The 13,845-nt window shown below is 45.5% G+C and overlaps 2 protein-coding genes across 9 annotated transcripts in view; one reads left to right on the top strand and one right to left on the bottom strand.

The window, feature by feature from the left end:
* The window catches only part of AFF1 (ALF transcription elongation factor 1), a 154,374-nt gene that overhangs the window by 39,810 nt on the left and 100,719 nt on the right, over positions 1-13,845 (top strand). The gene's annotated exons all lie outside the window — the stretch shown is intronic.
* LOC308594306 (17-beta-hydroxysteroid dehydrogenase 13-like) overlaps positions 5,757-13,845 on the bottom strand; it is a 166,977-nt gene continuing 158,888 nt past the window's right edge. Inside the window, exon 8 of the transcript XR_014011384.1 lies at positions 5,757-11,846. The gene's annotated coding sequence lies outside the window, so the exon portion shown is untranslated. The remainder of the gene's footprint in view (positions 11,847-13,845) is intronic.

The raw sequence follows: 13,845 nt of genomic DNA, 5'->3' as shown, positions 1-13,845 counted from the left end.
TAACACCTACCGTATTTTTCGCTCTATAACACGCACCTGACCATAACACGCACATAGTTTTTAGAGGAGGAAAACAAGAAAACAATTATTCTAAACGAAACAGTGGATGTATGATTTTTGGTTCATGCTGTCGCCACAGACATGTGATCTGACAGTGAGTTTGGAGTAGCCCAATGCAAAAATCCATGTGGATCCATGTTTTGTAACCACGTTTTTGCACCACTGCAAACAGTGGGTGCGTGATTTTTTTTGGTGCAAGATGTAGCCATGGACATGCTATGTGATCTGATGGTGAATTTGGGGTGACCCAGTGCAAAAATCCTGAGGATCCATGTGGATCCGTGCTTTGTATCCACGTTTTAAGTGGGGAGGGAAGGAAAAGCACTCAAGGGACAAGGAGCACGCGTGGGGTGGGTGGAGAAGGATGCTGCTAATAATGCAGAAGAGGGGTTTAAGGGGAGAAGGAGCACGCGTGGGGTGGGTGGAGAAGGATGCTGCTAATAATGCAGAAGAGGGGTTTAAGGGGAGAAGGCTCCTCTCCTCTCCCACTTTGCTCCTTTAAAACAAGCAGGCTCTGCTTTTCTCCCTCCTCCCCGCTCATCCCCGGCTTAGAGAGCTGAAAAACTTTGCTGCTATTTAGCGAGCTGAGTGGGGAGGAGAGAGGGACAAAGAGCCTGCTTGCTTTAAAGAAACCAACCGGACAGGAGCCGCTTACACTTGTGTAAGCGGCTCCTCTCCTCTCCCGCTTTGCTCCTTTAAAGAAGCAGGCTCTCTGTCCCTCTCTCCTCCCCACTCAGCGGCTCTTCTCCCGCTTTGCTGTTTCAAAGCGAGCCACGGAAGAGGGAAGGAAGGGGAACCATGGATCCTCTGCTCACCACTGCAGCAGATCCCCCCTGCCACCCGTAGGCTAAGCTTTTGGTCCAGCAGATATCGCTGCCAGATCAAATAAATATATTTGGACACCATCGTTCACAAGCACTTTAAGATTTGTGCTGGAACATATATATATACTTTAGACTTATTAAGCTTTCTATGAGGAGGCTCTGGCAAGTTGATCCTTGAAGTTCTGCTAATGAAATAGTTAGCCAATCTAAGATGCTGCTGGATATGTTAGACTGAGCTTTTTGCTGTCTTTTTTCAGACATGAGCACCAATAGGTCACGGAGTGCATTAAGTCCAGCTTCCTTTCCCGTTCAGGCAAACAAAACATTAATGTTTAACTTGACAGACAACAGCACAGTCCATTCTTGGGACTGTGAATATTTCTGAGCTCTGCCGTCGCTCTTGGTTTCCAACATAACAGCCAAAGAGAAACGCTCAGTTGTGATGTAAAAGGTCTGTAAATAAGCCGTATATAAAATCGTTGAATCGTACGACATACAGAGGGGTCATGTAATCCAACCTTAGTCCCAGGGGAACATCCTGTACACCACAGCCTAGGCCTTCACCACATAGTAACTATTTCTACAGATATAACACCCGGTGTCCAGATTTTGTTTTGTACCTGACAATTTTTACATCTGTGTCTTTCAGCCATAGTAAGTTGAGAATGAAGCCTTCATGTTCAGAGGCAAATGCAACCCTGGGGGACATATGTTGTGAGCCACAAGTAGCTTCCCAGATGATCATAGAATTGTAGAGCTGGAAGGGACCACAAGGGTCATCTAGTCCAGCCCTCTGCAACGCAGGACTCTCGTGCCCAATATGGGGCTCTAACCCATGATCCTGACATTGAGTCTCATGCTCTACCAACTGAGCTATTCCAGACTCCCATAATCCTTGACCATTGGCTGTACTGGCTGGGGCTGATGGGAGCTGTAGTCCCATCAACATCTGAAGGCACCATGTTGGCTATCCCTATTGTGTATGAACAATGGTAGGTGGCAATCGCAATTGCTTAGCGATGGAGAGCACACTGGGCTGTGTTAACCTTTGGTTATATTCAGCATTATTTGGGATGGAGGAGGCTGTGGACCTGCTGATGTTGCTGGACTTCATCTCCCAGCTCTAGCTATCATGGCCAGTGGACAAGGAGTTGAAGTCCAAAAACATCTGGAAGGCAACAAGCTCACCACCCCTGAGCATGACAGCTCAGGGTTGTACCACAAGCAGGTACAAATAAAATGTATCTTGAAAAGAGATTTTAAAGTTAAGACATTTGTATGGGAAATCAAATAAGCAACAATAACATAGCATTGTGTTTTGAAGTCAATAGTTTCTACATTTTTATTGGGATTGGCTGTCAGGATACTGGACTCCTCCAGTGATGCTCAGAGAGGATCAAAAGAGCCATTAGAACTGCAGCAAATAATTTGACCACTGAATCAAGGTGTTGGGTATCCTGTAAACTGGAATAAATTGGAAGCAGTGACACAGCATTGTTTAGTTGAATGAGGCTCATTCAGACATTTCGCTTTTAAAATTACAAGAGGGAAGCAGACAGACAATAGAGCTGATGTGAACATGGAGGATTCAGGTTTAGGGAGCTGCCAAGGTAAATATTTAGGGATATGAGTAAAATGCAGTTTCTCAAGTTACCTTAGGGGTAGGGATGAATATAATAAAATGGAAAGTTTCCAGCATTGGTGAATTTGATAAATTTACCAGGATATTTAAGATAAGCCATTTATATTTATTTAAGAATATAGATAAAATTATATATAGCTTCCTTTGGGAAACGTGTGTGTGTGTGTAAATTATCTTAGTTAAACTTCACCTACCTATGAATTCAGGGATTGAGGGGAGAGGATTAAGTTTCCCAATATGATCTGTTACTCAGCTTGCATTAGTGGGGATACATTGGCTAATGCAGATCAAATAGTCCAACCATGGTTTGGCTGTCATGAACAGACTTCAGTCTTGATTGCTCCCTCTCTTCCTTACCTATTCCATCCTTCCTCCTCTCGGTTAGAACAAACCAAAGGCTTGCCACAGTGTACAAATTGGACAAGTATGGTTTGCACAAACCTTTGCTTGCATCCTACTCAGAATTGCAGACCATGATTTGAATGGGATTTAGGATTCTGATCTGGAGGCAAATTATGGTATCTACAAACTTGGAGAAAAAGAAGAAAACCAGGGTGTGTGTAACGGGAGGATTGTGTGAGCCTGAAGGATGGATAAACCATAGTTCACCTGTTTGAGTCTGAAACCCGGGCAGAGAGAATTAGAAGTTCAACTGCTGCACCCTGCCTGAGACAGACAGAGAGATTATGAACATAATCTAGACCAGGGGTCGGCAACCCGCGGCTCCGGAGCGGCATGTGGCTCTTTTACACCTTTGCCGCGGCTCCGGGGTGGATACTAGCGAGGGGAGGAGGCGCATTGTGCGCCCCGACACTCCCCACTGTGGCGGGCACTGTACTGGCTGTGACGTCGCATGGGGGCGATGCGTGCGTTAGTCACGCACCGTCCCGACGTCACCTTCCCGCCCGCTGCGGCTCCCATTTTTTTTTTCTTCAGAAACGGGTCCAAGTGGCTCTTTTTGTCTTAAAGGTTGCAGACCCCTGATCTAGAGGGTGTTTCTCTGGCCCTGGAAATCTATCATTCTGTCATAGTAGTGGTGGGCAGGTACAGCCTTCCACTTTGCTGTGGGTCAGGGTTAATTGCTACTACTTGTAGATGAATGCATGGCTGAACCAGTTTACATAACATATATATTTGTTTGTTTTGGTATGACAAAGAAGTACAGTAATGATGCATGCTCTGGGTGATGTGCAGGTTTAATTATTTTGTAGCTGGCAGGACTTAAGAGATCCTTTCTCTGGTTATTTGATAAAGTGCACAGCTGCTTGGGAATAATTGTGCCTCTTTTGATTTCATGTAAGCAGTTGTAATTTTAATGTGTGCGATCCAGAAGTTTTGTTTTGTGTGTTTGCTTTTTTATTTTATTTTAAAGGAAATTATTGCTTTTAAATGAAATGGGTCAAACCAAGAAGATAGTAGCCAGGACATAAAACACTCATGACTTTGAATTTTAATTGTAGGTTTTTTATTTTACAATGTGCTTTCTTCATACAGAAAATGAATTAATAAGAAAAAGTGTGAGAAGTACTTGGGCTATATAACAGCAGTTTGTTAAAATAAAATTAAAAAAACCTAGAATTGGAAACTCAGTTCAAATTGTGGGTTTTAATTCTGAATTCCAGGTAAACTATGGTTTGCAGCAACCATAGCTTGCCCAGTTCAAACAGAATGACGAACTCTCACTGATCATGAACCAGGAAGTAAGTGGGGGAATTGGAGCAGGGCTGGAGAATCTGTGGCCCTCCAGATGTTGAACTATAAACCCCGTCATTCTTAGACCATTGGCTACACTGGCTGGGGCGGATGGAAGTCTGAATCCAGCAACCTGTGGAAGGCCACAAGGAGGTTGGGCGGAAGCCCAGGGCAAAGTCTTCTTCCCCTGGGGGTTCCCCAACTGGTACCTCCCACCACTGCTCTGCATCCAACCAGTCCATGACATGGGTTTATAAATAGACATCTGTGTACTCATCTGTGGTTGCTTAAGAATCTGCTTCCGGAGAGCAGAGGGGAAAACTGGATAAAATTGTGGTCTCCCCATTTGCTCATCCCTTTAGGGACCACAAATGACTAAGGTGACTACATATGGGCAAGTGGGCTGGAACCACTCTTTTGTGGGCTAATAACTTCTCTGGAATAGCAGTGACTGGCATATAAGCTCTTAATCAGCCAAGAAGGGCTTTGGGCAATGATTGAGAAGTCCTCCGTGCGCCTTCCGTCAAAGCTCTGCCTAGTGGGAGCTCTCTGCTTGTGGTTAATCATGTTGTGCTCCAAGTAATGCAGTTTATGTTTCTGGTGTTATTTATTTCAACCCGGATAACAGCAGGGCCTCAACAGAGGCTTATCTGTGACGTAGACTCTCTCTCCTCGTGTCACTGAGTTTACAACGACTTCTGAAGAATTGGCACAGCAGCTTCCTGTGTTCCTCATTTTTGAGACAGAATGTTTATTTCATAAGATTTCCAGAGCGGTGGGTAGTCCTGTTGTTATGTCTGTTGCCTCAAAGCAACAAAGGGTCTTGTGGCACCTTAAAGGAATTAACAACTAGGGACTGTAGCCCACAAAAATTTAAAAGCTGCTCTGGTGTCACAAGATCCTTTGTTGTTATTTCATATGGCACCAACTTCTGTAAGAGGATGGTGTTCAGAAGAGTTCTCATTCGAGCCTCTTCTATCCACATTTTTATGTACACACCTGAGAAACCACTTGAGTCAGGACAAGATTCCCGACACACGCCTTGCTGATCTGTGAACATAAAGTAGGGCAGTGAAATGGATACTTGCTCTAAAACGGTCTGCGGACCACAGTTAACATTTTTTTATGTCTGGGTCACGCCGTAGATTTAGAATCTGCTTGAATGTGAAGTCGTGTGAGAGGATATCTTGGGCTGGAACATTTCTGGAGCCAATTGCATGTGGACCAGAACAATCTCATGGGCGTGAGAGTCTTGGGGGAAGATCCTAAGAGCATTTCGGCAGCACTGTCTCCACTCTTTCTCTGCCTGCCTTTCCTGTTTGGGAGCAGGAGGTTTGGAGGGGGGGGGGGCGGCGGGTTTGGCCATGCAGCTGCTGGCATGATTTCCACTCTGGCTTCCCAGCTCCAAAGTTGAGAGGAAAGCTGGCTGAAAAGGCAACGTCTCATGCTCGCTGGAAGGCAACGTTGCACTTTCACCCTGACTTCCCCCTTCCTTCCTTCCCCTGGACTACCTGGAGGCAGTACAGTGGTACCTTGGGTTACAGATGCTTCAGGTTACAGACTCAGCTAACCCAGAAATAGTACCTCAGGTTAAGAACTTTGCTTCAGGATGAGAACAGAAATTGCACGGTGGCGTGGCGGCAGCAGGAGGCCCCATTAGCTAAAGTGGTACCTCAGGTTAAGAACAGTTTCAGGTTAAGTACGGACCTCCAGAATGAATTAACTTCTTAACCCGAGGTACCACTGTATTAAGACCACTGCACTATATTGTTTTAACTCTGAAAACAATATCGAAAATCTCAAGGTCTCGTTACTAAGCCTTATTAAAAGCTATATCTCTGTTTTTCCCGTTGTTCTTTTGAACCTGAGTGAAAAAGTGGAACTGCAGGATGTGTGCTGCTGGAATCATTGAGAAATTCTGTGACGATAAACTGTGTTCAGTAATGGGCATAAGACAGGAAAGGATATACTTATTTCCAGTAACAATGAAGTTTGTGCAGTTCCAGTGACTCACAAAATGAGTCTTTAAGAATGCGTGATGTTATCCTGAACTTGCTCTATTTTCCCCATGTTTCTGTTCAACAGCAGCAATAGAATCTAATCAGGCTGGTGATAAAGATATTGCACACTGGCCACTATTTTTGCCTCCCTCTTTCCCCCTCCACAGAAATGAAAATAGCACAGCCAAGGGTGGTTTGTAAACCACAAAGTCTGCTGCTTCTGTTGCAAAACAGCAGCAAGGCAGAGCCCAATATGTGAATGAAACTGAAAAATGATGTACACCCCCCCCGGGAATTCTCAGGACGTTTCAAACATCTGTAAAGCATCTGTATTCTTCTTCAATGGAAGATGGCAATACATATGAAATATATTTAAGCCAATCCATAAATACGCAGGTGAGATAAAGAAAGCTGTGGGGCTTACATATCCTTTCCTTATGTGAGTGTTTCCGCTCTTCGCCTGCATTATAGGCAGGAACACCAGATTTTCAATGCACCTGCGCATCTGGTTTTGGGGACAGTGTTACAATCTCCAAAGCTGATCTAAATAGCAAAAGACAGGCTAGCTTTGGTATAATAAGGTGTGGCTTGAGGATTGCTGTATGTTATCAAGGCAAGGCCTAATGACGATAACTGGGGTGCAAAATGTATCCTAAATTGCACATTAGATAAGTATAGCAGGCTCCATTTGGCCACGGTCCTTATCCCTTTTGTGTCTGTTGCCTTCTCCTTTTCTCTTGGCCACTTTCCTGCCCCTTTATGGCCCTTCCATGGAAGAGCCACCATGTTGAGACATCTTAAAAGGGAGAGAACATGGTACAGTGGATGCTCAGGTTGCAAACGTGATCCGTGCGGGAGGCACGTTCGCAACCCTCAGCGCACATGGTGGTTGAGATTCAGCACTTCTGCGCATGCACAAACCGTGATTTAGTGCTTCTGTGCATACACGAGCACCGAAACCCAAAAGTAACCCGTTCCGGTACTTCTGGGTTCGGCGCGGTGCGCAACCCAAAAACGTGCAACCTGAAGCGTCTGAAACCCGAGGTATGACTGTACATGGTGCTGGAAGCTGCAGGATGTGGAAGCATAAGAGTTAATAGTTTGCCCATGGTGAATGGCAAATTTCATGAGTCCCCCTAAGTCAAATGTAAAATCAAAACAGGCCACCATTTCAGCCATAATCATTTTCCATTGTATGGCCATGCTTGCATTGGAATGGCTTGTGCGTCTGAATTTTTTCTGACCCTTCCTGCAGGGATAGGGAACCAGCTTTTATTGGACTGCAGCTCCCACCATCTGCTCTTTTGACCTGGGAGCAGATCGGTGTTGGGATACCAACAACGCATAGAGGGCCACAGCTTTCCCATCCGTACTCTAATGCATGGGTTGGGGGCAGAAGTAGCCTTCAAAACCTCTGTTATCTGGGCCCCAGGACTCTCCCTAAGCCAGACCCTCCGCCACAAAAAAAACCTCTGCCTCTGATTTGCACCTTCGTTGAATGCTTTTGACTGACTGGAATGGGTCTTTTTATCTCTGATAATGTCACTTGCTTCCTTGGATGGGAGAAGCAGCGTATGAGTATAGAAGCTATTTTACTATACAAAGATCAGATATGCATCCATTGCTTTACCTCCTTTTGGACTTGCCCCAGCACTGGCTCGTGGCCCCCAAAAGGCTGCGCAGAAGGGAATCCGGACCTTGGTCTGAAAACGGTTCTAAAGTCTGTTGGTGTCAGCAGTCAACACAGCACAGACTTGTACAAAAGCAACGTAGCTACAGAAATGTTATTTTCATATCTCGTTGAGTGCCAAATTTCCTTTGTTCTTGCGTTTGGATTTCTCTGTATGCAATTAGGGGGTGTGGTGGATGTTCGCAGAGCATGACCCAAACTGAGTGCAGGCCAGAACTACGCAGAAGGAACTGAGCAGAAAATGAGGGAACGGAACTATATTGTGATTAAAATGTTGGACTGTGTTTTGATGCAAGAGTAGTCTTGTAATTTCTGAAATGCTACCCACTCAGGAAACTGAATTTGTATAAACAACGGTGGAGCCCAGAGGCCTTTCGGACAGGAAGCAAATGTTGATGTTCAGTATATTTATAGTTGCTTAAAAAGCTAGAAAGCAGTTGCAGCCAGAGGTAGGCTAACTAGATTGATCAGAACATGTCCGATCTGTTGCAGAAGAGATGCAGAGAGAGATAAAATGAATCATGTACACTTGGGAAGATTTATCTCACTCTTGCTTCATTTTTTCCTCTTAAAGGGGGGCATTACCTTCTAGCAGGAAGGCTATATTTCTCTTCCCCAGTGTTCAAATTTCTCTGGGCACCAGGCACATTTTGCTACTGGCATGGGGCCAGTTGTGACTACGGGGAGATTTCTGGGTGACAACTGCAGTTTAAAATCCTCTGCCTTAGGTAAAGGGTAAAGGGACCCCTGACCATTAGGTCCAGTCCTGGCCGACTCTGGGGTTGTGGCGCTCATCTCGCTTTACTGGCCGAGGGAGCTGGCATACAGCTTCCGGGTCATGTGGCCAGCATGACTAAGCTGCTTCTGGCGAACCAGAGCAGCACACGGAAACGCCGTTTACCTTCCCGCCAGAGTGGTACCTATTTATCTACTTGCACTTTGACGTGCTTTCGAACTGCTAGGTTGGCAGGAGCAGGGACTGAGCAACGGGAGCTCACCCCGTTGCGGGGATTCGAACTGCCGACCTTCTGATCGGCCAGTCCTAGGCTCTGTGGTTTAGACCACAGCACCACCCGAGTTAATTCCCTTTTCATTTCCACTGTGTGTGTCTATCCTGCTTGCTTACTGGGACAAGTGAATTGTTGTAAGAACAAGCCACACTAAAGCAATATAGCTGAGATGATAGAGGGACCCCAAGTGTCAGCTAGTCCAACCCCCTGGCATATAGACATTCCGTTGTGGCGACTGTAACCTCGGTTTACGGTGTTATTTGGTGTCTAGCTTTTATATCTGAGCTTCTAACACAGCTCCTACTTTGATAGTAATATGTTGAACTATTAACACCAATAGGGACGTGGGTGGCGCTGTGGTCTAAACCACTGAGCCTCTTGGGCTTGCCAATCGGAAAGTTGGTGGTTCGAATCCACTCAATGGTGGTGAGCTCCCGTTGCTCTGTTGGGTATGTTTATATTACCACTTATTCCACATCCAGTTTTCTAATCAGATTGAAGCTCGGTTGAAGGTGGAAAAATACCGTATTTTTCCATGTATAAGATGCCCTGTATTTTGGGGGGGGACTCTGAATTAAGAAAACACGCCTCAGCACTACCCATGTATAAGACAAACCCCAATTTTAAACCTATTTTTTTTGGGTAAACCCCCCTAGTCTTATATATGGAAAAATATGGTACATCAAACAGCTGCATTTGTCCGGAAACTGCAGGATCAATATGGATTGTGGCAAACATAATGTGAATGCAGCGTAATAAATTAGCTGTGGGAGCGCACTGGATATAGAGCGGTAATGAGAGCGATGTTGGACTGTGGCAAGACGATGGCCACCTGTCATGGGTGCTTTAGCTGAGATTCCTGCATTGCAGAGGGGTTTGGACTAGGTGACCCTCAGGGTCCCTTCCCTGGTTGGAGGGGCAGTATCCTATTGAGGTGCAATCCTGTGCATGTTTACTTGGAAGTAAATGCTCAGTGGGGCTTGCTCTCAAGGAATTGTGCTTAGCGTTGCAGCCTTAGCCTTGTCTCAAACCTCAGACTAACGTAGTTCTCTCCCACAGAGCAATTGATAGATGTTACACATGTTTGTCTGGTGTCTTTTACCTGTTCCAAGCATTTGCCTGATTTAAATAGTGAGTTGTGTACAGAGTAAGTACCACACAGCGTGTAACTTCTGGGCAGTAATTGCAGCATGCCAGAAATGCACACTTAATGTTTAAATAGTGCTTGTCAGTTGAAAAGGGCCTTGAAGTAAGATTTCATTGCAAAAGAAACCTGTTGTTTCACTCTCTTCCTGCTTATCTGCAATCTGGAAAAAAACCAAGCAATGGGTTGCTCTGGACTGTTAAGGTTGTGCAATGGAAGTTGAGGAGGGCGAGGGGTTATGAGCCGCGTGAATGTGTGCAACTGTGTAAAGGAAGGAGAGCAAACCTTTAGTTTTGTGGGAGTCGATTGCACAAGTATCTTGCGCTTGGATGCATGCACGCTTTCTTTCCGAGGCACGCACGCATCCAAAAGCGGGTGAGTGTATGTTTGCACGTACTTATCTCCTTCTTTATTTAGGAGCTGTGCAGGAGATAACAGCTGATGCTGGGTATGGGAAGAAGGCGATTCCTTTCTTTTGCAACACCTGAACTGCCTGGAAGAACAGTAAATAGGTGATTCACCTGTTTTGGTTCTGTTGCTGCTCTTAACTCTTGAAGCCGGTAAAAAAATTAAATTTTTAAGAGCTAGGAGGAGAAGTGCTTGTAGTCCTTTTTGTTGTTGTTTAGTCGTTTAGTCGTGTCCGACTCTTCGTGACCCCATGGACCAGAGCACGCCAGGCACTCCCATCTTCGACTGCCTCCCGAAGTTTGGTCAAATTCATGCTGGTAGCTTCGAGAACACTGTCTAACCATCTCGTCCTCTGTCGTCCCCTTCTCCTTGTGCCCTCCATCTTTCCCAACATCAGGGTCTTTTCTCATGAGGTGGCCAAAGGATTGGAGCTTCAGCTTCAGGATCTGTCCTTCCAGTGAGCACTCAGGGCTGATTTCCTTAAGAATGGAGAGGTTTGATCTTCTTGCGTTCCACGGGACTCTCAAGAGTCTCCTCCAGCACCATAATTCAAAAGCATCAATTGTAGTCTTTAGTGAACTTAATTAAATAGGTATGGTATGGTATAAGTCTGTACTGGGCCTGTGCACTGGATTCAGCCAAAGCCTCAGTTCAGAACTTAACCAGGCCGATTTGAAGAGTGGGGAGCTGTTGGACTGAGAGTTGGATTGAAAGAGCACGGATCACGGATCGTTGAGGGTCAGGAGGAGGATGATGATGAGGATGATGCTTTTATTATTTATACCTTGCCCATCTGGCTGGGCTGCCCTGAGTGATGCCGTGCTCTCTTCTTGGAGGTTTCTAAGCAGAGGTTGAATGGCCACCTGTCATGGATGGCCTTGTTTTGGACTAGTTGAACCTTGGGGTCCCTTCCAATTCTATGATTCTGTGAGCACGGAGTGCCAGGCAAGAAGAAGGAGAGGTGCCAGGTGGGAAGAAGAAACTGCAAAAAGGTCTAGGACAGCTGTGTTAAGGTCAGGGTGGAGTGCAACCCATAGATGCCTTTAAGCCTGGAGTGCAGAGCTTTCCTTTCTGCCCAATGCCCCACCTCCTGAAGCAGAAATCCCACAGGGAAGCTCTTTGCAAAGCAGCACCCCTCAGGAATGACCCCCCTTGGAGCAGCATCTCCTTGTCCCGCCCTCCACCTCACTGTATGTTGAATTAAAGGTAAAGGGACCCCTGACCATTAGTTCCAGTCATGACCAACTCTGGGATTGCGGCGCTCATCTTGCTTTAGTGGCCGAGGGAGCTGGCGTACAGCTTCCGGGTCATGTGGCCAGCATGACTAAGCCGCTTCTGGCGAACCAGAGCAATGCATGGAAACGCCGTTTACCTTCCTGCCGGAGTGGTACCTATTGATCTACTTGCACTTCAACATGCTTTCGAACTGCACCAAGCAATGGGAGCTCACCCCGTCGCGGGGATTCGAACTGCTGACCTTATCAGCAAGCCCTAGGCTCAGTGGTTTAGACCACAGCACCACCCGCGTCCCGTATGTTGAATTTGGGTTTCTTTAAAAATCTATTTAAGCATCAGCTCTCAGGTCAGCCTAATCTGGCAGTCCTGGACTAGAGCCACAGGTTGGTAGGCCTGTGCTGAAGCATACTAGAAATGTACCAGTATCTGAATTGCTGGCTGAATGCAGGCCGTCCATTTGGGGAACTGGGTTTTGCAACTCGGTTAGTATACATTGACTTTCGAAAATCCTGAATAGTTGTGCTTTGAAAGTGAAATGTTGGGTAACAGTGTCTACATATGTGAGTTGCAAAGTAAAATTTCTGGATTTTGAGGAAACACATACCTTAAGGTTAACGTCTTTGGCCGAGCGTGAATCCACAGCACATGACAGCGGCTTTTCCCTTTTGCACTATGAATCTTTATTGCACTGATGTAGCTAGGCCCACTTTATTTGATGGGTTTTGGTTACAAGTTGTGTATTAGATTAAAAAAACACACACAGGAAGGAGGACTAGAAACCATAAAGAATGCAGAAAGGGAAAACTGTTCCTCAAGTGTGGCAACCATTAATGTATGTTGTAATTTAATGTGTTGAAGAACTGGAGCAATCCAGGGATAATTAAAAATATAAGAATCTACTGTTGTTATATAAATGAAATACAATGCAGTCTGCTTAAAAATATGCAAGAAGACTTGTACTTAGCAAGCAGAATAAAATTCTAAAAATGTTTTTATTTGAGATTAAAATTACTGTAATTCTTTTGAGGCGGTTTTTGCTCTCTCAGTTTCACATATACACTCTGACTTAAAGGTCTTGGTGGATAGCTAGCTCTGTTGAAGATGTTGACCCCGTGTGTTGCAGCTGTGAATAAGGGAAATTTCCTTGTTAGGGATCATTAGGAAAGGAATTAGTTGTTATACAAATCTGTGGGTGCAACAGCACTTTTAAATACTGTTTACAGTTCTGGTTGCCTGCCCTCAAAAAGGATATTGTAGAGCTAGGGTTCAGAAAAGGGCACTCAAAATTATCAAGGGCATGGAGCAATTCCCCTGCGAGGAAAATTTCCAGCACATCAGGTTTTAGGGGTGGGGGGAAAGGTGGGGTGGGGCATGGTAGATGTATATAAGATTATGCCCAGCATGGAGAAATTGGATAGAGAGCAGTTTTCCTTCCTTTCCCACAATATTACAATTTGGGGCTCATCCCAGTGAAATTGAAGATTCAGCAGAGATTAAGGAAAGTACTCACCTGGAGTACTGTGTCCAGTTCTGGGCACCATAGTTCAAGAAGGACACTGACAAACTGGAACGTGTCCAGAGGAGGGCAACCAAAATGGTCAAAGGCCTGGAAACGATGCCTTATGAGGAACGGCTAAGGGAGCTGGGCATGTTTAGCCTGGAGAAGAGGAGGTTAAGGGGTGATATGATAGCCATGTTCAAATATATAAAAGGATGTCACATAGAGGAGGGAGAAAGGTTGTTTTCTGCTGCTCCAGAGAAGCGGACACGGAGCAATGGATCCAAACTACAAGAAAGAAGATTCCACCTAAACATTAGGAAGAACTTCCTGACAGTAAGAGCTGTTCGACAGTGGAATTTGCTGCCAAGGAGTGTGGTGGAGTCTCCTACTTTGGAGGTCTTTAAGCAGGGGCTTGACAACCATATGTCAGGAGTGCTCTGATGGTGTTTCCTGCTTGGCAGGGGGTTGGACTCGATGGCCCTTGTGGTCTCTTCCAACTCTATGATTCTACTCCACACAGCACCGTAGTTAAACTATGGAATTCTCTACCACAAATTGTATTGATGACCACTAACCTGGATGGCCATCAATACATGCTTGTGTATGCTTTAGCTGAGATTCCTGCATTGCAGAGGATT

This window comes from Podarcis bocagei (assembly GCF_964188305.1).
Source record: "Podarcis bocagei genome assembly, chromosome: 9".
In the NCBI taxonomy this organism is placed as follows: Eukaryota; Metazoa; Chordata; class Lepidosauria; order Squamata; family Lacertidae; genus Podarcis; species Podarcis bocagei.
The sequence above is the reverse complement of the archived record's forward strand: the minus strand, read 5'-3'. Positions and strand labels throughout refer to the sequence as shown.